Raw genomic sequence first — 22103 nt, 5'->3', positions numbered from 1 at the left:
AAAAAACTAGAATTATGGTTTTCATCACATCCTGTTCTCTGAAACCTAGGTACATACAACCAAAACTTGCTAAACATGTCAGCAGTAGCACATGTACACTTATATCTTTACAGCATCATTACCCAGAATATCTTAGGGATGCAAGGTCTGCTAAATGTTTTGCAAAAGAAAAGGATTTTGGCTCAGCACCTATGGCTCAAGCAGCTAAGGCGCCAGCCACATGCACCTGAGCTGGCAGGTTGGAACCCAGCCTGGGCCTGCTAAACAAGAATGACGGCTGCAACCAAAAAAATAGCCGGGCACTGTGGCGGGCGCCTGTAATCCCAGCTACTTGGGAGGCGGAGGTAGGAGAACCGCTTAAGCCCAGGAGTTGGAGGTTGCTGTGAGCTGTGATGGCACAGCACTCTATGCAGGATGACAGCTTGAGGCTCTGTCTCGAAAAAAAAAGAAAAGAAAAGGAAAAGATTTTCATGGTTTGAGAAAGTTAGAAATAAGGTGATCAAAAAGCCTCTAAGATGGTTGCATAAATGCAGTCTGCTCTGTCCAGTGGACCCCAGAATCCCCAGTTACTTGGCCATAGAACCTCTTTCTCATACATCTTGGGATACACTACACGTTATTATGCTTTTGGTTGACTTAAGGCATGAGCAGAGATAGAGAAAGTTTATAACCAAATAATCTTTCTGATTATATTTATTAAAGTACACTTACTAAGGCATTAAAAATGCATCTTTCCATTATCTATATGTCTGTATTACATTCCCCTAGCTCCGTTTCTGGGCAACATTCCCAGGACCACAGACAAGTATCTCTTGTGTGTTTGCTCACCAACATCGCATGCATTTGTAACTGTGAATTACACTTGGTGATAATGATAATGACGGCAGATTATTTCAGAAATAAGAAGCCTTTGAGATGATATCTGAATATACCAAAACCCTGGAACATTTTAAAAATTAGGTTTGGATGGGCTCTTAGGAGGAAAAACTTATGGATTCCAGTCCTTGAGACAGAGATTCTCGAGGATGCCTTTATACTCTTAAAAATAATTGATTTGAAGGAGCTTTTGTTTAAATAGATTATATCTATCAATATTTACTATGCTAGAAATCAAACCTGAGAAAATTTAAAAATACTAATTCATTGATTCATTTAAAAATAATAATTAGAAACTCATAACAGGCTACCATAAGTAAACTTTTTGTAAAAAGAACTATATTTTCCCAAAGAAAAATTTAGTGAGAAGATTGATGTTATTTTACATTTTTGGAAATTTTTTTTTAAGCTGTTGCCCTGGGTAGAGTACTGTGGCATCATAGCTCACAGCAACCTCCAACTCCTGGGCTCAAGCGATTCTCCTGCCTCTGCCTCCCAAGTAGCTGGGACTACAGGCGCTGCCATAACGCCCGACTATTTTTTTGTTGCAGCCATCATTGTTGTTTGGCAGGCCCGGGCTGGATTCGAATCTGCCAGCTCAGGTGTATTTGGCTGGCACCTTAGCTGCTTGAGCCACAGGTACTGAGTCACATTTTTGGAAATCTTTTCCATGTCTGGCTTCACAGAAGACAACTGGATTGTCCCATCTGCTTCTGATTCAATCCGTTATGATATCTCATGCCACAGAGCCTCTGAAAATTTTTACCATAAGCTTATGAGACTGAAAAGGGTAAATAACATCCTAGTGTTATTATGAAAATAGTTTTGACTTCATGAAAATCCTAAATCTCTCTAAAAGCCTTAGGGTCTCTGGACCACATTTTAAGAACTACTGCTCTAAGAATTCAATTCAATGAAAATACTCCTTGAGAATCTACTGGGCGGCGCCTGTGGCTCAAAGGAGTAGGGCGCCAGCCCCATATGCTGGAGATGGTGGGTTCAAACCCAGCCCCGGCCAAAAACTGCAAAAAAAAAAAAAAAAAAAAAAAAAACAAGAAAACAGACCACTAGAATCTACTAAATGCCGAACACAAGACAAATAAAAAGTCACATCCTTGTTTCCAAGGAACTCACAGCATCTCTTTCCACACTTCTTTATTTCCAACCAAATCTTTTTTATTTTATTTTTATTATTATTTTTTATTTATTATTAAATCATAGCTGTGTACATTAATGCAATCATGGGGCACCATACACTGGTTTTATAGACTATTTGACATATTTCCATCATACTGGTTAACATAGCCTTCCTGGCATTTTCATAGTTATTGTATTAAGATATTTATATTTTACATTTAGTAAGTTTCACATGTACCCTTGTAAGATGCACCGTAGGTGTGGTCCCACCAATCACCCTCCCTCTGCCCACCTCCCCCCTCCTTCCCCTCCCTCTCCCCCTTCCCCCTATTCTTAGGTTATAACTGGGCTATAGCTTTCATGTGAAAGCCATAAATTAGTTTTATAGTAGGGCTGAGTACATTGGATACTTTTTCTTCCATTCTTGACATACTTCACTCCAACCAAATCTTTTTTTTTTTTTTTTTTTTGTAGAGACAGAGTCTCACTGTACCACCCTCGGGTAGAGTGCCGTGGCGTCACACGGCTCACAGCAACCTCTAACTCTTGGGCTTACGCGATTCTCCTGCCTCAGCCTCCCAAGCAGCTGGGACTACAGGCGCCCGCCACAACGCCCGGCTATTTTTTGTTGCAGTTTGGCCGCGGCTGGGTCCGAACCCGCCACCTTCGGCATATGGGGCCGGCGCCCTACTCACTGAGCCACAGGCGCCGCCACACTCCAACCAAATCTTAACAGTAATAGGGACTTGATGTCATCCTACCTCTTCCCTGTTATCTTCAATGATTTCATTAGATAACAAGATTGCTACTTTTTCTAAATGTCTGTAGCAATAAGTAGTGGAAGACTTGTTTATTGTTGGTCAAACTGTGGCTTAATTATTAAATTTCACATTCTGTGATTATATCTTGTTACTGCTCCTGATGGTAGGCTCTTTGAGGGCAATAACACATTTTGCTTATGTGCTCAAAATATGCAGCAAAGATTATGGATCTTAACTATTTGGTAATTTGATTTGCAACTAGTGTGACAGAAACAGTGCTATTTGCCAGTGTTTTTCAACCTTTTTTATCTCACAGCACACTTGACCCTATCGTTAAACTTCCATGGCACACTTAAATTATGTTGATAAAAAAAAAAAAACAGTAAAAAAAAAAAAAAAAAAAAAAAAAAAAAGGATCTACTTACTGTGATTTGAACTTCCTTCAAAAATAATTTTTTTTTTTTGTAGAGACAGAGTCTCACTGTACCGCCCTCGGGTAGAGTGCCGTGGCGTCACATGGCTCACAGCAACCTCTAGCTCTTGGGCTTCAGCGATTCTCTTGCCTCAGCCTCCCGAGCAGCTGGGACTATAGGCGCCCGCCACAACGCCCAGCTACTTTTTGTTGCAGTTTGGCCGGGGCTGGGTTTGAACCCGCCACCCTCGGCATATGGGGCCGGCACCCTACTCACTGAGCCACAGGAGCCGCCCCCCTTCAAAAATAATTTAATTAATAAGCTTCAAAAATTTTCATGGCCCACCGAGTTGAAAATCACTGCTATATGCTCACAATCCTACTTCTCCTTTCAATTCTCCACCACTTGAGAAGACTGTATTCCCCAGTCTTTGCAGTGGGGCCATGTGACTGGGTTTGGGCTAAGTGGATAATGAGTTGAAGTAATTTAAGCTGTCACCAAGCCTGGCCTTAAAACACCCCTATACCGCGTGGTGGCTCATGCCTGTAATCCTAGCACTCTGGGAGGCAGAGGCAGGTGGATCACTTGAGCTCAGGAGTTTGAAACCAGCCTGAGCAAGAGTGAGACTGCATCTCTAAAAATAGCCAGGCATTGTAGCAGGCACCTGTAGTCTTAGCTGCTTGGGAGGCTGAGACAGGAGGATTGCTTGAGCCCAAGAGTTTGAGGTTGCTGTGAGCTGTGATGCCACAGCGCTCTAGGAGGTGTAAGCAAGTGAGACTGTTTCAAAAACAAACAACAAACAAACAAAACACCTGTACAGGCTCACCGCCCATGGCTCAAGCAGCTAAGGTGCCGGCCACATATGCCTGAGCCGGTGGGTTCGAATCCAGCCTGGGCCCACCAAACAACAATGACAGTTGCAACCAAAAAATAGCTGGGCATTATGGTGGGCGCTTGTAGTCCCAGCTACTTGGGAGGTGGAGGCAGGAGACTCGCTTGAGCACAGGAATTGGAGGTTGCTGTGAGCTGTGATGCCACAGAACTCTACCTAGGGCAACAGCTTGAGGCTCTGTCTCAAAAAAAAAAAAAAAAGCAGAGATTCTCTTGCATAAGGCTCCTAAGTAGCTTGGACTACAGGCATCTGCCACAATGCCTAGCTAGTTTTTTAATTTGTAGTAAAGATCAGGTTTTGCTTTTGCTCAGGCTGGTCTCAAACTTCTAAGCTCAAGCAATCTATCCGCCTTAGCCTTCCAGGATGCTAGGATTATAGGCCTGAGTCACAGTGGCTGGCCTCAGTAATTTACTTTTTTTAATTGATTTATTTTGGTCATGCAGGTTGTTCAAGAAGCATGATGGGGGATGGGAGGAGAGCAAGATGGTGGACTTGCCAGCGACTTTTGGTGAGATAGGGGACATAGGATTTCAGTTACCTCTGGCTGGGTGCACCCATTCAGAAATATCGCTCTAGGGGCACAGTGAAGCAGTGGGAGAGTCCAGGAGTCAGCAAGGAGGTCTGGAGCTAAGGAGAACCAGTACAGAAAGCGAGTGCCTAGGTACAGGATGAGGTTGGTTGGCTGGAGGCCCTTTCATGGAGGACTGGAGGTGGGAAAGGGCTGTCCTGCAGTTTTTGTTTTTGAACTAGATTGCTCCTTGGATTGCCTTGGAGGAACTTGGACAAGCAAGGGAACTCAAGTAGAGTCTTGACTGAGATTGAGCACCATGCGGGGTGAAGATCCTATCAGCTTGGCTATGGGCAGGCTGCCATTGTGGGAAACGATTGCAGAAGAAAACAGTTGGTGGGGTCCTATTGCACAGCTTGGGCTGCCATCCTTGGGTGCCCCCACCTCTGAAAAACCACTTTGTTATCAGGGGCACTATTTGAAAGGTCAAGAGGTGCCACCTGAGTGATCTGGTGAAAGCTTTCAGATCCTAATTCTGTGGGAGCTGACTGCTGGAGAAGGGACCAACCCCTGATTGAGGGTAAGTAGGTCAGGAGGATAGGTCCAGGTTTCCTCTGAAACTGGAGGGTTGCTTCCAGCCCCCAATAATATATAGCAAAAACAGCATATGTGATCTCTGTCTCCTAACAACACAGTGCCACATGGTGTCCAGGCAATATATTGCAATTTGCATGTATGTATGTAGGTATGTATGTATGTATGTGTATATGTATATATGTGTGTGTGTTCACTTTTTTGCCCAGGCTGGTCTCGAAGTCAGGAGCTCAAGCAATCCACCCGCCTTGGCCTCCCAGAGTGCTGGGATTACAACAAAGATATCCCTTAGTTTACATAATTTTAAATTTTCTTTAACTTTTTGTATTATTATTTTTTCTTTTCTGTGTGGTCTGGGGATCACAGCATTGGCCTGGCTTGGAGGTCACAGCATTGGTCTGGCTCAACAAGGCCATGAGTTCATAGTCTAGGGTGTCCTTCTAGCTTTGGCCTTTGGAAAGATGGTATTAATAGGTCCCCACTGTGACACATTAATGATTTTTTTCTACATTTGGCAGAGGGCAGAGGTGGGGTCTTGTTTTTGCCCAGACTGGTAAGGAGATCCTGATTTTGAGGGACCCACCCAGCCTGGTTCCCCAAAGTCCTGAAGTTGTGGGTCAAAGTTTCCTGCCGAACATCCCATTTATCTTGTCTCTCTCTTTCCCTCTTTCTGTCCTTCTTCTTTTTCTTCAAGTCTTTCCTTTCACATCCCCCCCCATTTTTTCTATATATTTTTCTTTTCTTTCTCCCTTCTTGCTCTTTACCTTTCTCTTCCTTTTGGCCTTATACCTAGAGGCCACTTCAACACCTAAGCTCAGAGCCAAGGTAATTTAAAGCAAAGGAGGTAGTGAGAGAAAAAAAGAAGTGAACAAGAAGAAAACACACATGAGGATGAACCACAAGAAAAGTCCTGCAACATGAAAACCCAGAACAGAGCAGCCCCTCCAAGGGATCATGAGGTAGCCAGTGCGGAGGATGCCACCTATAAAGTTTTAATGGAAATGACAGAAAAAGGAATTTAAAATATGGATGGAAAAGGCAATAAAGGGAATTGATGAGAAAGTGGGAAAATAGAACCAAAAAGTGGATGAAAGATATGAAGAATATGGAAAGGATATGGTGGAGCTTAAGGAAGGAGTCAATCAGGGAGCTTAAAGATGTAGCAGACAGTATCAATAACAGATTACACCATAGAGAAGAAAGAATCTCAGAACTTGAAGATAAAGCTCTTGGGCTAACCCTGGTAGTTAAAGAGGCAGAAAAGAAGAGAGAGAAATCAGAACATTCACTTAGAGAATTAGGAGACTTCACGAAGGCTCAAACATATGAATTATAGGGATCTCTGAAGGGGGAAAAAGAATGTCCCAAAGGAATAGAGGATATCATAAATGATAACTTCCCAGGTAGCACTAAAGATCCCAAAACACACCTTTTAGAGGGCTGTCAAACCTTGGGTCATCTAAACACAAATAGAGTATCTCCAAGACACATTATAATGAACCTGTCCAAAGTCAAGATGAATGAGAAAGTTCTGCAAGCAGCCAGGAGTAAGTGCCAACTGACCTACAGGAGCAGATCCATCAGGGTGACAGTGAACTTTTCAGCTGAAACTTTCCAAGCTAGAAAAGAATGGTCATCTACCTTGAAACTTCTTATATAAAACAATTTTCAGGCCAGAATTCTGTATCCTGCTAAACCACACTTCAAAATCAACGGAGAAATCAAATCTTTTACTGACATGCAAACATTGAGGAAATTCGCCACAAGGCCAGCTCTTCAGGAAGTACTTAGACCTATTCTCCCTACTGGCCATCAGAATGGACCATCAGAAAAGTAAATACTCAGGAGACCCGAGCAAGATGGTGGCTGAGTAACAGCTTCCCTGCAACTGGACACGGTGAGTCTGGGGAGACAAGATTCCAGGCATCTCTGGCTGGTGGGATCTGCCTATAATCATCCCTGTGAGGACACAGGGAGTCAACGAGAGACTTCTGGACCCCAAGAAGAAGACAAAAGCAGTGGAAAACTGGCAAATGGTTGTGTGTGTTGGTTCGGTCTAATCCTACCAGCAGCTGTAAGTAAAGCAGCAGTGAGACTGCAAACTGGAAAGGCCTTACCTGTGAGCTGCTTTGGTGTTTTTGGACTTGGCACTCAGTTGAACTGCTTTGGGAGAGCTTGGGCAGGACTGCGGAGAACTTTGGGCATTGTCTAGGGCCCCAGACTGAGCCACTGAGCCAGATGGAGCTAATAGTGTTCGGCTGTGGACCACATGGAGCCATTGTGAGAGAACTGCCCTGGCAAGCTCCGCCCTCAGGGTTGCAGAGCAAGGATCAGGCAGGAGCTAGTAATCTAGTAACTGAGCAGCCTAAAAATGGGGACTGAGTCGCCTTACAGCCTTAACCCTCAGGGGTAGAGTGAGACTGGTTTTGGCACACTGGGTAAGTGGATAGCCACTTCAGCAGTGATCCCAGCAACAAGCGCTTTACTGGGAAAGCTTTTGCTTAGCCAAGTTTAGAAGTTTAAAGTGCCTTTTAAGAGGGCTGAAGAGAGATTTAGGGTCTCCACCCTGTGGGGTTTGAGAAATCAACAGGGGCCTCCAGTCATATCAGCATTGTGATTAACATCTCATACTCCAGAAGATCACTTGTTGCCCAGAAAATATTCAACAAGATATATATACTGCTTTGTTTGGGGTTTTCTTTGTTGTTGTTGTGTTGTTTTTTAATTTCAACCTTTTCCCTATAGATTTTTCTTTTCTTTTTTCTCTTTCTTTTCTTTCTCCATTTTTCTAGTTTAAATACAATTTCCCATTGTTGCCTTTTTCAATAATTAGAACTTCATTTTTGCTAGTGTTTCTTCCCCTATTATTTGTTTTTTTTCCCCCAATTTTATCCCATAAAGTTTTCTGTTTGCTTGTTTTGGTTTGATTTATAGCATTTTTGTCTTTCCTCTCTACTTGGTGGAGGTGAGGTACTGTGTCTGATCAGGCTAGCAAAGAGCTGCTGACCTCAAAGGAAACACCCAACCCAAAACTCCCAGAGGTTGGGTTTTTTTTCAGGTGTGTCAAAGTTCCCTACTGTATACCTATATCTGTCTCCCTCTTTCTGTCCCTCTCTTCTTTTTGTCAATATTCCCTTTTACCCACCCCCTCTCCTTTCTCTTTTTTCTTTTGTCATTCTTAGTTAAATTTCTTTCTTTTATCCCTTCTTGCTTTTCAACCTTCTCATCCTTCTGGTCCTGTACCAAAAGGACTCATCAAAACCCTAGTCCACAGTCACAGCAACTTAAAGAACAAGAGGAAGTGAAAGGAAAATTAGGGCAAGGAAACAGATAAAAGAAATCACTCATGAGGAAGAATCAGCAGAAAACTCCTGGTAACATGAAGAACCAGTCCAGACCAACCCCTCCAAGGGAACATGAGGTAGCTACTGCAGAGGATTCCACCTATAAAGAAATTTTAGGAATGACAGAAAGGGAATTTAGAATACACATGATGAAAACAATGAAGGAAATGATGAAAACAATGAAGAAAACTGCTATAAAGTGGAAAATAATCAAAAGGAAATCCAAAAACAGAATCAAATAAGAGATGAATGATATGAAGAATATAGAAAAGATATAGCAGAGCTGAAGGAACTGAAGCAGTCAATTAGGGAACTTAAAGATGCAATAGAAAGTATCAGCAACAGGTTAGATCAGGGATACTCAAACTGCAGTCCGTGGGCCACATGAGGCAGTGTGATTATATTCGTTCCCATTTTGTTTTTTTACTTCAAAATAAGGTATGTGCAGTGTGCATAGGAATTTGTTCATAGTTTTGTTTTTTTTTTTAAATATAGTCCAGCCCTCCAACGGTCTGAGGGACAGTGAACTGGCCCCCTGTTTAAAAAGTTTGAGGACACCTGGGTGAGACCATGCAGAAGAAAGAATTTCGGAGGTAGAGGACAAAGTTCTTGAGATAACTCAAATAGTTAAAGAGGCAGAAAAGAAGAGAGAGAAAGCAGAATGTTCACTGACAGAATTATGGGAGTTTATGAAGCATTACAACATACGAGTTATAGGAATCCCAGAAGGGGAAGAAGAATGCCCAAGGGGAATGGAAGTCATGCTAGAGAATATTATAAATGAAAATTTCCCAAATATCACCAAAGATTCTGACACACTCCTTTCAGAGGGATATTGAACCCCAGGTCGGCTCAACTCTAACCAAGCTTCTCCAAGACACACTGTGATGAACCTGTCCAAAGTCAAGACAAAACAAGGGCAGAATCTGTGGCTCAGTGAGTAGGGCATTGGCCCCATATACCGAGGGTGGTGGGTTCAAAACCCAGCCCCAGCCAAAACTACAATAACAACAACAAAAAAAAAAGACAAAAGAAAAGATTCTCCAAGCTGCCAGGAGTAAGTGCCAGTTGAACTACAGGGGAAAATCCATCAGGGTGACTGCAGACTTCTCTAATGAAACTTTCCAAGCAAGAAGACAATGGTCATCTACCTTTAATCTGCTTAAACAGAACAATTTCCAGCCCAGAATTCTATATCCTGCTAAGCTAAGCTTTAAAATTGAGGGAGAAATCAAATCATTTACTGATATGCAAACATTGAGGAAATTTGCAACAAGACCAGCTCTACAGGAAATACTTCAACCTGTTCTACACACTGACCATCACAATGGATCAGCAGCAAAGTAAGAACTCAGAAATTAAAGGACAGACCTAACTTCCACACTGATGCAAAAGATAAAACTAAGCAATGGACTCTCACAAAATAAGATGAATAGAATACTACCACACTTATCAATTATCTCAATAAATGTTAATGGCTTGAATTCCCCACTGAAGAGACATAGATTGGCTGACTGGATTAACAAACAGAAGCCATCCATTTGCTGTCTGCAGGAAACACAATTGGCTTCAAAAGACAAATTAAAACTCTGAGTCAAGGGTTGGAAGACAATTTTTCAGGCAAATGGAATTCAGAAGAAAAGAGGAGTTGCAATCTTCTTTTCAGATATGTGTGGATTTAAAGCAACTACAGTCAAAAAAGACAAAGATGGTCACTTTGGACCATATTGGTCAAGGGAAAAATACAACAAGATGTTTCAATTCTAAATATTTACGCACCCAATTTAAAAGCTCCCAGATTCTTGAAACAGACCTTATTCAGTCTGAGCAATATGATATCCGATAATATCATAATAACAGGGGACTTTAACACACCTCTTACAGAGCTGGACGGATCCTCTAAACAGAAATTAAACAAAAATATAAGAGATTTAAATGAGACTCTAGAACAAGTGTGCTTGATAGACACATATAGAACACTCCATGCCACAGATAAAGAATATACATTCTTCTCATCACCCCATGGAACATTCTCCAAAGTTGATCGTATCCTAGGACACAAAACAAACCTCAACAGAATCAAAAGAATTGAAATTTTACCTGGTATCTTCTCAGACCATAAGGCACTAAAGGTGGAACTCAATTCTAACAAAAACGTTCAACCCCACACAAAGGCATGGAAATTAAACAACCTTCTGTTGAATGACAGATGGGTGCAGGAAGAAATAAAAGAGGAAATCATTAACTTCCTTGAGCATACCAACAATGAAGACACAGCTACCAAAACCTGTGGTTTTTCCTCTCAAAAGCAGTTTTGAGAGGAAAATTTATCTCTTTAGATGCCTACATTCAAAAAACAGAAAGAAAACACATAAACAAACTTACAAGCCATCTTATGGAACTGGAAAAAGAAGAACAATCTAAGCCTAACCCAGTAGAAGAAAAGAAATATCCAAAATCAAATCAGAGATCAATGAAATTGAAAACAAAAGAATCATTCAGAAAATTAATGAAACAAGGACTTGGAAAAAAAGGACTTGGAAACAAGGACTTGAAAAAAATAAATAAAATAGATAAAGCATTGGCCAGACTAAGTAGAAATAGAAAAGTAAAATCTCTAGTAACCTCAAGGGGAAATAACAACTGATCCCACAGAGATACAAGAGATCATCTCTGAATACTACCAGAAACTCTATGCCCAGAAATTTGACAATGTGAAGGAAATGGATCAATATTTGGAATCACACCCCCTCCCTAGATTTAGCCAGGAAGAATTAGAGCTCCTGAAGAGACCAATTTTAAGCACTGAGATTAAAGAAACAATAAAAAAGCTTACAACCAAAAAATGCCCTGGTCCAGATGGCTTCATACCAGAATTCTATCAAACCTTCAAGGAAGAGCATATTCCCATACTGCAGAAATTATTCCAAAAAATTGAGGAGGAAGGAATCTTCACCAACATGTTCTACAAAGCAAACATCACCCTGATACCAAAACCAGGAAAAGATCCAAATATAAAGGAGAATTTCAGACCAATTTCACTAATGAATATAGATGCAAAAATTCTCCACAAAATCCTAGCCAATAGATTACAGCTTATCATCAAAAACGTCATACATCATTATCAAGTAGGTTTCATCCTAGGGATGCAAGGCTGATTTAACATATGCAAGTTCATAAACATTATCCATTAATTATCTAGTATCCATTATCTATTAATAGAGGCAAAAATAAAGACCATATGATCCTCTCAATAGATGCAGAAAAAGCATTCAATAAAATCCAGCATCCTTTTCTAACTAGAACACTGAAGAGTATATGCATACGTGGCACACTTCTAAAACTGATTGAAGCCATGTATGACAAACCCACAGCTAATATTTTACTGAATGGAGTAAAACTGAAAGCTTTTCCTCTTAGAACTGGAACCAGACAAGGTTGTCCTCTGTCATCTTTACTATTCAACATAGTGCTGGAAGTTCTAGCCAATATAATTAGGCAAGACAAGGAAATAAAAGGAATCCAAATGGGAGTAGAGGAGGTCAACTCTCCCTCTTTGCTGACGATATGATTTTATACTTAGAAAATCCCAAAAACTCACCCACAAGACTCTTGGAAGTCATCAAAAAATACAGTAATGTCTCAGGATACAAAATCAATGTCCACAAGTCAGTAGCCTTTGCATATGCCAATAAAAGCCAAGATGAGAGGCTAATTAAGGATACAACTCCCTTCACCATAACTGCAAAGAAAATGAAATACCTAGGAATATATCTAACAAAAGAGGTGAAGGATCTCTATAAAGAAAATTATTAAATCCTCAGAAAAGAAATAGCAGAGGATATTAACAAATGGAAGAACATACCATGCTAATGGATGGGAAGAATCAACATTGTTAAAATGTCTATACTTCCCATAGCAATCTACCTATTCAATGCCATTCCTATCAAAATACCAACATTGTCCTTTCAAGACTTGGAAAAAAATGATTCTGCGTTTTGTATGGAACCAGAAAAAAACCTGTATAGCTAAGGCAATCCTTAGAAATAAAAATAAAGCTGGAGACATCACCAGACCAGATTTTAGGCTGTACTAAAAAGCCATAGTGGTCAAGACAGCATGGTACTGGCACAAAAATAGAGACATAGACACTTGGAATCGAATAGAAAACCAGGAAATGAAACTAACATCTTATAACCACCTAATCTTTGATAAACTAAACAAGAACATACCATGGGGGAAAGACTCCCTAATCAATAAATGGTGTTGGGAGAACTGGATATCCATACATAAAAGACTGAAACCTGACCCACACCTTTATCCACTCACAAAAATTGATTCAAGATGGATAAAGGACTTACATTTAAGGCACGAGACAATAAAAATCCTCAAGGAAAGCAGAGGAAAAACACTGGAAGATATCAGCCTGAGGAAAGACTTCATGAAGAAGACTGCCATGGCAATTGCAACAACAACAACAAAAAACAAATGGCACTTAATTAAACTGAAAATCTTCTGTATAGCTAAGGAGACAACAAGCAAAGCAAATAGACAAGCTACACAATTGGAAAGGATATTTGCATATTTTGAATCAGACGAAAGCCTGATAACTATGCTCTATAGAGAACTCAAATTAATCCACATGAAAAAAGCTAACAATCCCATACATATATCAATGGGCAAGAGACATGAATAGAACCTTCTCTAAAGAAGACAGATGAATGGCTAACAAACATATGAAAAAATGTTCATCATCCCTATCTATTAGAGAAATGCAAATCACAACCGCCCTGAGATACCATCTAAGCCCAGCGAGAATAGCCCACATCACAAAATCTCAAAACTACAGATGCTGGCATGGATGCGGAGAGAAGGGAATACTTACACTGCTGGTGGGACTGCAAACTAATACAACCTTTTTGGAAGGAAGTATGCAGCAACCTCAAAGCACTCAAGCTAGACCTCCCATTGGATCCTGCAATCCCATTACTGGGCATCTACCTAAAAGGAAAAAAATCCTTTCATCATAAGGACACTTGTACTAGACTGTTTATTGCAGCTCAATTTACAATCGCCAAAATGTGGAAACAGCCTAAATCCCGCCAACCCAGGAATGGATTAACAAGCTGTGGTATATGTACACCATGGAATACTATTTAGCCATTAAAAAAATACAGATTTTACATCTTTGTATTAACTTGGATGGAAGTGGAAGACATTATTCTTAGTAAAGCATCACAAGAATGGAGAAGCATGAATCCTATGTACTCAATTTTGATATGAGGACAATTAATGACAATTAAGGTCACGGTGGGGGTGGGGGAAGGGGAGCAGAGAGAGAAAGAATGAGGTGGGTAGAGAAAGGAAGAGCAGAGAGAGGGAAGGAGGGAGGGGGGTGGGGCCTTGGTGTGTGCCACACCTTCTGGGGGCAAGACACGATTGCAAGAGGGACTTTGCCTAACAAATGCAATCAGTGTAATCTGGTTTATTGTACCCTCAGTGAATCCCCAACAATAAAAAAAAGAGAGAAGTAAATACTCAAACTAAAGGACAATCTAGCTTCCACATGGTGTAAAGGATAAAACTAACCAATGGACTTTCACAAAACAAGATGAAGAGAACTTTACCACACTTATCAATTCTCTTAATTAATGTAAATGGGTTGAAGTCCCCATTGAAGAAGCACAGGCTGGGCAACTGGATTAAAAAGCACAAGTCTTCTATATGCTGTCTCCAGGATACACATCTAAGCTTAAAGGAGAAAACAAGGGTTGAAAAATGATATTTCAGCCAAATGGAAATCAGAAGAAAGAAGGGGTTTCAATCTTATTTTCAGATACAAGGGGATTTAAAACAACTAAAGTTAAGAAAGCTAAAGATGGTCACTTCATACTGGTCAAGGGAACAATACAACAAGAAGACATTTCAAATCTAAATATTTGTGCACCCAACTTAAATGCTCCCAGATTTATGAAACAGACCTTAAATGGTCTGAGCAGTGTGATATGCTATGACACCATAATAGCAGGGGACTTTAACACCCCTCTAATAGAACTGGACAGATCCTCTAAGCAGAAACTAAATAAAGATACAAGGGACCTAAATGTGAACCTAGAACAAAGGGGCTTAATAGACAGAACACACCATCCCAAAGGTAAGGAATATATGTTCTTCTCATCAGTCCACAGAACATATTCCAAAATAGAGTATATCCTAAAACGCAAATCAAACCTCAACAAAATTGAAAGAATTGAAATTATATCATGTATCTTCTCATACCACAAGGCATATATAAAGTGGAACTCAACTCCAACAAAAATTTTCATCCCCACACAAAGGCATAGAAATTATACAACCTTGTGTTGAATTACAGTTGGGTCAAGGAAGAGACAAAGGAAGAAATTATTAAATTCCTCAAACATAACAACAATGAAGGTACAAGTTACCAAAACCTGTGGGATACTGCAAAGACAGTCTTAAGCAAGAAATTTATTGCATTAGATGCCTACATTAAAAAAACAGAAACAGAGCACATGAATAACCTAATGAATCACCTTAAGGAAATGGAAAAGGAAGAGGAATGCAATCCCAAACCTAGCAGAAGAAATAACCAAAATTAAATTAGAAATAAATGAAATCGAATATCATAAGAAACTCTATGTCCAGAAATTTGACAATGTGGAGAAAATGGATCAATACCTGGAATCACACCCTCTTCCTACACTTAACCAAGAAGAAATAGATCTCTCAAACAGACTAATATCAAGCACTGAGATCAAAGAAACAATAAAAAATATTCCAATAAAAAAAAGCCCTGGATCAGATGGCTTCACGCCAGAATTCTATCAAACTTTCAAAGAAGAGCTTGTACCTATACTGCAGAACCTATTCCAGAACATTGAGAAGGAAGGAACCTTTCCTAACATGTTGTATGAAGCAAACATTACCCTGATACCAAAATCAGGAAAAGACCTAATGAAAAAGGAGAACTACAGATCAATTTCACTAATGCATATTGATGCAAAAATACTCAACAAAATCTTAGCCCATATATTGTAGCTACACATTAAAAAAATTATACCATTGTGGTGGGCACCTATATCCCAGCTACTTGGGAGGCTGAGACAAGAGAATTGCCTAAGCCCAGGAGTTGGGGGTTGCTGTGAGCTGTGATGCCACAGCACTTTACCAAGGGTGACAAAGTGAGACTCTGTCTCTAAAAAAAACATTATACATCACAATCAAGTAACCTTCATCCCAGGGATGCAAGGCTGATTTATTTTAATTAATTAATTAAATTTTTTTGAAACAAAGTTTCAAGTTGTTGCCCTGGGTAGAGTGCTGTGGCATCATAGCTCACAGCAAACTCCAACTTGGGCTCAAGCGATCCTCTTGCCTCAGTTTTTCTATTTTTTGGTAGAGACAAGGTCTCACTTTTGCTTACACTGGTCTTGAACTCGTGAGCTCAAGCAATCCACTTGCCTTGGCCTCCCCAAGTGCTAGGATTACAAGTGTGAGCCACCGTGCCTGGTCCCAAGGCTGGTTTAAACATACGCAAATCCATAAATGTAATTTACCATATCAATAAAAGCAAAAACAAAGATGATATAATCCTATAATCTAGATGCAGAAAAAGTATTTGATAAAATTCAGCACCCTTTTTTAAAAACAAGAACACTTAAGAATATAGGCATAGGTGGCTCGCTCTTTCTTTCTTTCTCTCTCCTTCCTTCCTTCCTTCCTTCCTTCCTTCCTTCCTTCCTTCCTTCCTCCCTCCCTCCCTTCCCTCCCTCCCTCCCTCCCTCCCTCCCTCCCTCGTAGAGACAGAGTCTCACTTTATTGCCCGTGCCGTCAAAGCTCACAGCAACCTCTAGCTCCTGGGCTTAGGCGATTCTCTTGCCTCAGCCTCCCAAGTAGCTGGGACCATAGGTGCCCGCCACAACACCTGGCTATTTTTTGTTGCAGTTTAGCCAGGGCAGGTTTGAACCCGCCACCCTCGGTATATGGGGTCGGCGCCCTACTCACTGAGCCACAGGTGTCACCCCCATTTCTTAAACTGATTGAAGCCATCTACTACAAACCCACACTAATATCATACTGAATGAAGTAAAACTGAAAGCTTTTCCACTTAAAACTGGAATGAGACAAAGATATCCTCTATCGCCACTACTACTCAACATAGTGCAGGAAGTTTTAGCCAAAGCAAGCAGGCAAGAGAAGGATATAAAGGCATCCAAGGCTCAGCACCTGTGGCTCAAGCGGCTAAGGCGCCAGCCACATACACCTGAGCTAGCGGGTTCAAATCCAGCCCAGGCCCGCCAAACAACAATGATGGCTGCAACCAAAAAACAGCCAGGTATTGTGGTGGGCGCCTGTGGTCCCAGCTACTTGGGAAGCGGAGGCAGGGGAATAGCTTGAGGCCAGGAGTTGGGAGGTTGCTGTGAGCTGTGATGTCACGGTACTCTACCCAGGGTGACAGCTTGAGGCTCTGTCTCAAAAAAAAAAAAAAAGGCATCCAAATGGGGCAGAGGAGATCATATTTTTGCTCTTTGCCGATGATTTGATCTTATACTTAGAGAACACCAGAGACTCAACCACAAGACTCCTGGAGGTGATTAAGATATACAGTAGTATGGCGGGGTATAAAATCAGTATCAGTAGGCTTCGTATATGCCAATAACAATCAAGCTGAGAAGCAAATTGAGGACATGATACCCTTCACAGTAGATTCAAAGAAAATGAAATATCTGGGAAGATATCTAACAAAGGAGGTGAAAGATCTCTACAAAGAGAATTATCAAACTCTAAGAAAAGATATAGCAGAAGACATTAACATATGGAAAAACATACCATGCTCTTGGCTGGGAATAATCACCATTGTTAAAATGTCTGCATTACCCAAAGCAATCTATAGATTCTATGCAATCCCCATTAAAATGCCAACATTATACTTTGAAGATCTGGAAAAAATAGTTCCTTAGTTCACATGGAACCAGAAAAAAATTCATATAGCCAAGGCAATTCTTAGTAATAAAAATAAACCTGGAGGCATCACTCTATCAGACTTTAGGTTATATTACAAGTCCACAGTGATCAAAACAGCACAGTATTGGCGCAAAAATAGAGACATAGACATGTGTTTGAATTTTGATAAACCAAACAAAAGCATACACTGGCAAAAAGAATCCCTATTCAATAAATGGTGTTGGGAGTGCTGGATAACCACATGTAAAAGACTGAAACGGAGCTGGCATGGTGGAGGCCAAAATGGGAGGATTGTTTGAGCTCAGGAGTTTGAGACCAGCCTGAGCAAGAGGCTGGTCTCTAAAAAATAGCGGGGTGTTGTGGCAGGTTCCTATAGTTCCAGCTACTTGGGAGGCTGAGGCAAGAGAATCACTTGAGCCCAGGAGTTTGACGTTGGGGTGAGCTATGACAACATGGCACTCACCCTATGGCAACCGAGTTAGACTCTATCTCTAGAAGAATAAATCGAAAATACATAAATAAACAAAAAACTGAAACTGGACCCACGCCTTTCACCACTTACAAAAATTGACTCAAGATGGATATAAGACTTAAATATAGGATGTGAAATGACAAAATTCCTAGAATTAAGCATGGGAAAAACTATTGAGGATGTCATCCTGGGGAGAGATTATATGAAGAAAATTTCTGTGGCAATTGCAGTAACAGCAAAAATAAACAAATGTGACTTAATTAAAGTGAAAAGCTTTTGCCTAGCTAAGGACACAACAATTAAAGTAAGTAGAGTATCTTCAGAACGGGAAAAGATATTTACATGTTATGAATCTGACAAAGGCTTGATAATTAGAATCTACAGAGAATTCAAATTAATCAACAAAAAAGAGCAAACAATCCCATCTATCACCTTCTCTGAGAAAGACAGACGAATGGTTAACATATGAAAAAAATGCTCATCATCCTTAATCATCAGAGAAATGCATATCAAAACTACCCTGAGATATCACCTAACCCCAGTGAGAAGGTCCCACATCACAAAATCTCAAAGCTGCAGATGCTGGTGTGGTTATGGAAAGAAGGGAACACTTTTACACTGTTGGTGGGACTCAAATTTAATACAGCCTCTTTGGAAAGAACTCAAATTAGATTTCCCGTTTGATCCCCCAATTTTAGTACTAGGCATATACCCAGAAGATAAAAATCATTTTATCATAACTTTGCACTAGATTGTTTATTATAGCTCAATTTACAATTGCCAAGATGTGGAAACAACCAAAATGCCCATCAATCCGGGATGGATTGACTAACTGTGGTATATGTATATCATGGAATACTATGCAGTCATAAAAAGATGGAGACTTTATATCCTTTGATTAACCTGGATGTAGTTGAAACACATTCTTCTTAGTAAAGTATCAGAAGTATGGGAAAGCAAATATCCAAAGTACTAAATACTAATATGAACTAATAGAAGCCCCGTAAGAGGAAAAAGTCCAATTCAAGTTGGGGGGAGGGTGAAGGAATTGGGAGGGGGCCGGGAGGCGACGGGTGTGCTGCTACTTGATGGACACACCGTGACAGTATTGGAACACGTTTTGGGTGCAGAACACAAGTACAAGAGAGACTCTACCTAACACATGCAGACAGTGTAAATTAGTTGTATGTACCCTCACATTAACCTGAAAAAAAACAACAACAACAGAATTTTTAGGAAATAATAATAACAGTGTAAAAAGAAATACAAATACAGTGTGAAACAACTATAGAGCATCTACATTATATTAGGTATTATGAGTAATCAAAAGATGATTTAACATATACAGAAGGACACATACAGGTTATATGCAAACACTATGAATTTTTCATTTATTTTATTTTTTTTGTAGAGACAGAGTCTCACTTTATGGCCCTCCGTAGAGTGCCATGGCATCATACAGCTCACAGCAACCTCCAACTCCTGAGCTTAAGCGATTCTCCTGCCTCAGCCTCCCGAGTAGCAACACCATGAATTTTAAATCAGGGACTTGAGACATTTGGGTTTTGGTATCTTCAGGAGGTCCTGGAACCAATCCCCACGGATACTGAGATACAACTTCATAATGTTTGGTTAACTTTTAGAATAAATCATCTTTGATTTCTTTTTTTTTTTTATGCTTTGCCTATTGAAGCCACACAAGGAGACTCTTTTCCCCATTTCACAGGGAAACTGAGGCTCAGACATGCTAATTCACTTTCCCAAGGTGACAAGAGGTAATGGGTGGGTTCCAGCACATTCCGGGCAGAGTGAGCAGCAGATGCAAAGGTAGGAGTAAGCTTGTGGTGTTTGAAGGACAGAAATTGAACTAGTGTGGCTGGTACAGAGTGGCCAGAGAGGGGTGGTTTCTGACAAAGTCATAGTGGGAGGCTGTGTCACAGAGGGAGTGTCAGCAGGAGAAAGCTTTGGATTCTTTTTTTGTATGTGTGGTTTTTGGCCAGGGCTGGGTTTGAACCTGCCACCTCTGGCATATGGAACTGGCGCCCTACCGCTTTGAGCCACAGGCGCCGCCCCATCTTTGATTTCTTACACACCCTACATGTCCAGTTACTAAGTGTAACCATTAAACATTAATCTGCTGGCTCAGCGCCTGTGGCTCAAACAGCTAAGGCGCCAGCCACATACACCTGAGCTGGCAGGTTCGAATCCATCCCGGCCCGCCAAACAATGGCTGCAACCAAAATATAGTGGGGCACTGTGGCGGGCCCCTGTAGTCCCAGCTACTTGGGAGGCGGAGGCAGGAGAATCTCTCGAGCCCAAGAGTTGGAGGTTGCTGTGAGGTGGGATGCCACAGCACTCTACCCAGGATGACAGCCTGAGGCTCTGTCTCAAAACAAAACAAAACAAAAAAAAACCCATTAATCTACTGATACTTGACAGTAAAAAAAAAAAAGAAAAGAAGCAGCAGCGTGGGTATCAGTTATTTGCGTCTGGTGAGGGCCTCAAGCTGCATCTGTGAACGAGGTCACATGGCCAGAGACCCTTTTTTTTTTTTTTTTTTTAAACAAGTAGCTCCTACAGAAACTAATAGATCAGAACTCACTTATTACCAAGAGGATGGCACCAACCTGTTCATAAGTGATCTGCCTTTAGGATTCAAACACCTCCCACCAGGCTCCACCTCCAACACTGGGGATCAAATTTCAACAGGAAGTTTGGAAGGTCAAACACACCCTGGAGATAATAGTGAGTGGTTTCCACCCACTGATTCCTAGACTTGCGAATCCCAGCTATAGTGGAAAGAACACCATGTATCAGATTCAGAGCATATAAGGCCCTGGAGAACCCTGCCCCAGCCCTGAAAGATATTGCCACTTAACTGGCATTTTAACCGAGTCTTCAAAAGGCCATTCCACCATTCTATCAAGCCAGCAGCTTTAACATGATAGGGAACATGTTAAGACCAATAAATTGTATGAACACGGACCCAATACCACACTTCATTGGTGTGAAATGAGTTCCATGATTAGAAGCAATGCTGTTTGGGACACACCTCACAGGTACCAACAGAATGGATAGATGGTGGTGGTTAAGGCATTCTGTTAGTCCATGGCTGGTAGTTTGGCAGAAGTGCTTCAGGCAGAGAAGGCAAATCCATATCCAAAGTGTCTCTTCCGTAAGAACAGAATAGTACCTCTTTCATGATGGAAGCAGTTAAATCAACCAGCCACTACCCTGTTTCCCCGAAAATAAGACAGGGTCTTATTTTAAGGTGTGCTCCCAAAGATGTGCTAAGTCTTATTTTCAGGGGACGTCTTATCTTTCCTGTAAATAGGTCTTAAGTAAGGATGTCTTATTTTTGGGGAAACAGGGTAGGTAGCTGGCTGATCACTCCAGGGAATGGTGCCATATTGGGGGCTCAGTATTGGTCTCTGCTATTGGCAGACTGGATACTCAGCATTGGTTATAGCCAGCTCAGCCTTGTTAAGAGGAAGTCCATGTTGCTGAGTCCATTCCTGCCACCATGGCCACTTTGTTAATGAGACTATTGGGCAGAGAGAGGGTTGGCTAGGGAGAGGCTTACTGTTATCCACAGAATGGGTCACCTTATCCAGTTATTAAAATCCTCCTGTGCTGGGGTCATCCTTTTTGACCTGGGATACAAATATGTTACCCAAATGACATGGGACACAAATATGTTTACTTTTTTGCCCATTTGGATAAGCTTATCCTCATGCCTCTAACCCAGACTTCTTTTTCACCAATTTCCCAGTCATGTTCCTTCAAAGTTCCTACAGCCTATGAACCAGTATATAATTACCATGTAGCTCTTTCTCCTTCCAAGGCAAATGAACAATCAGGTACACTGCACACAGTTCTGCCCACTGGGGGGCTTGTGCTTCACCACTGTCCTTCAGGGATATCCCAGAAAAGAGCTGTATTGTGGCTCTCTCACTGTAGGTGGGTTCTGCAGAACCACTTGTATACCAGGCCTGAGTCTTCTCTTCCTCCACATTAAAGCAAGGTGGGTCTGACATTTCTAACTTAACTGTGGTCTTCCTTTTGGCTCATGTTTTCACCAACCAACTAATCAATGAGAACCCTTTCTAACTCCCTGAGCC

Source organism: Nycticebus coucang, chromosome 21 (genome assembly GCF_027406575.1).
Source record: "Nycticebus coucang isolate mNycCou1 chromosome 21, mNycCou1.pri, whole genome shotgun sequence".
Classification (NCBI taxonomy): Eukaryota; Metazoa; Chordata; class Mammalia; order Primates; family Lorisidae; genus Nycticebus; species Nycticebus coucang.
Note: the sequence above shows the minus strand (reverse complement) of the source record.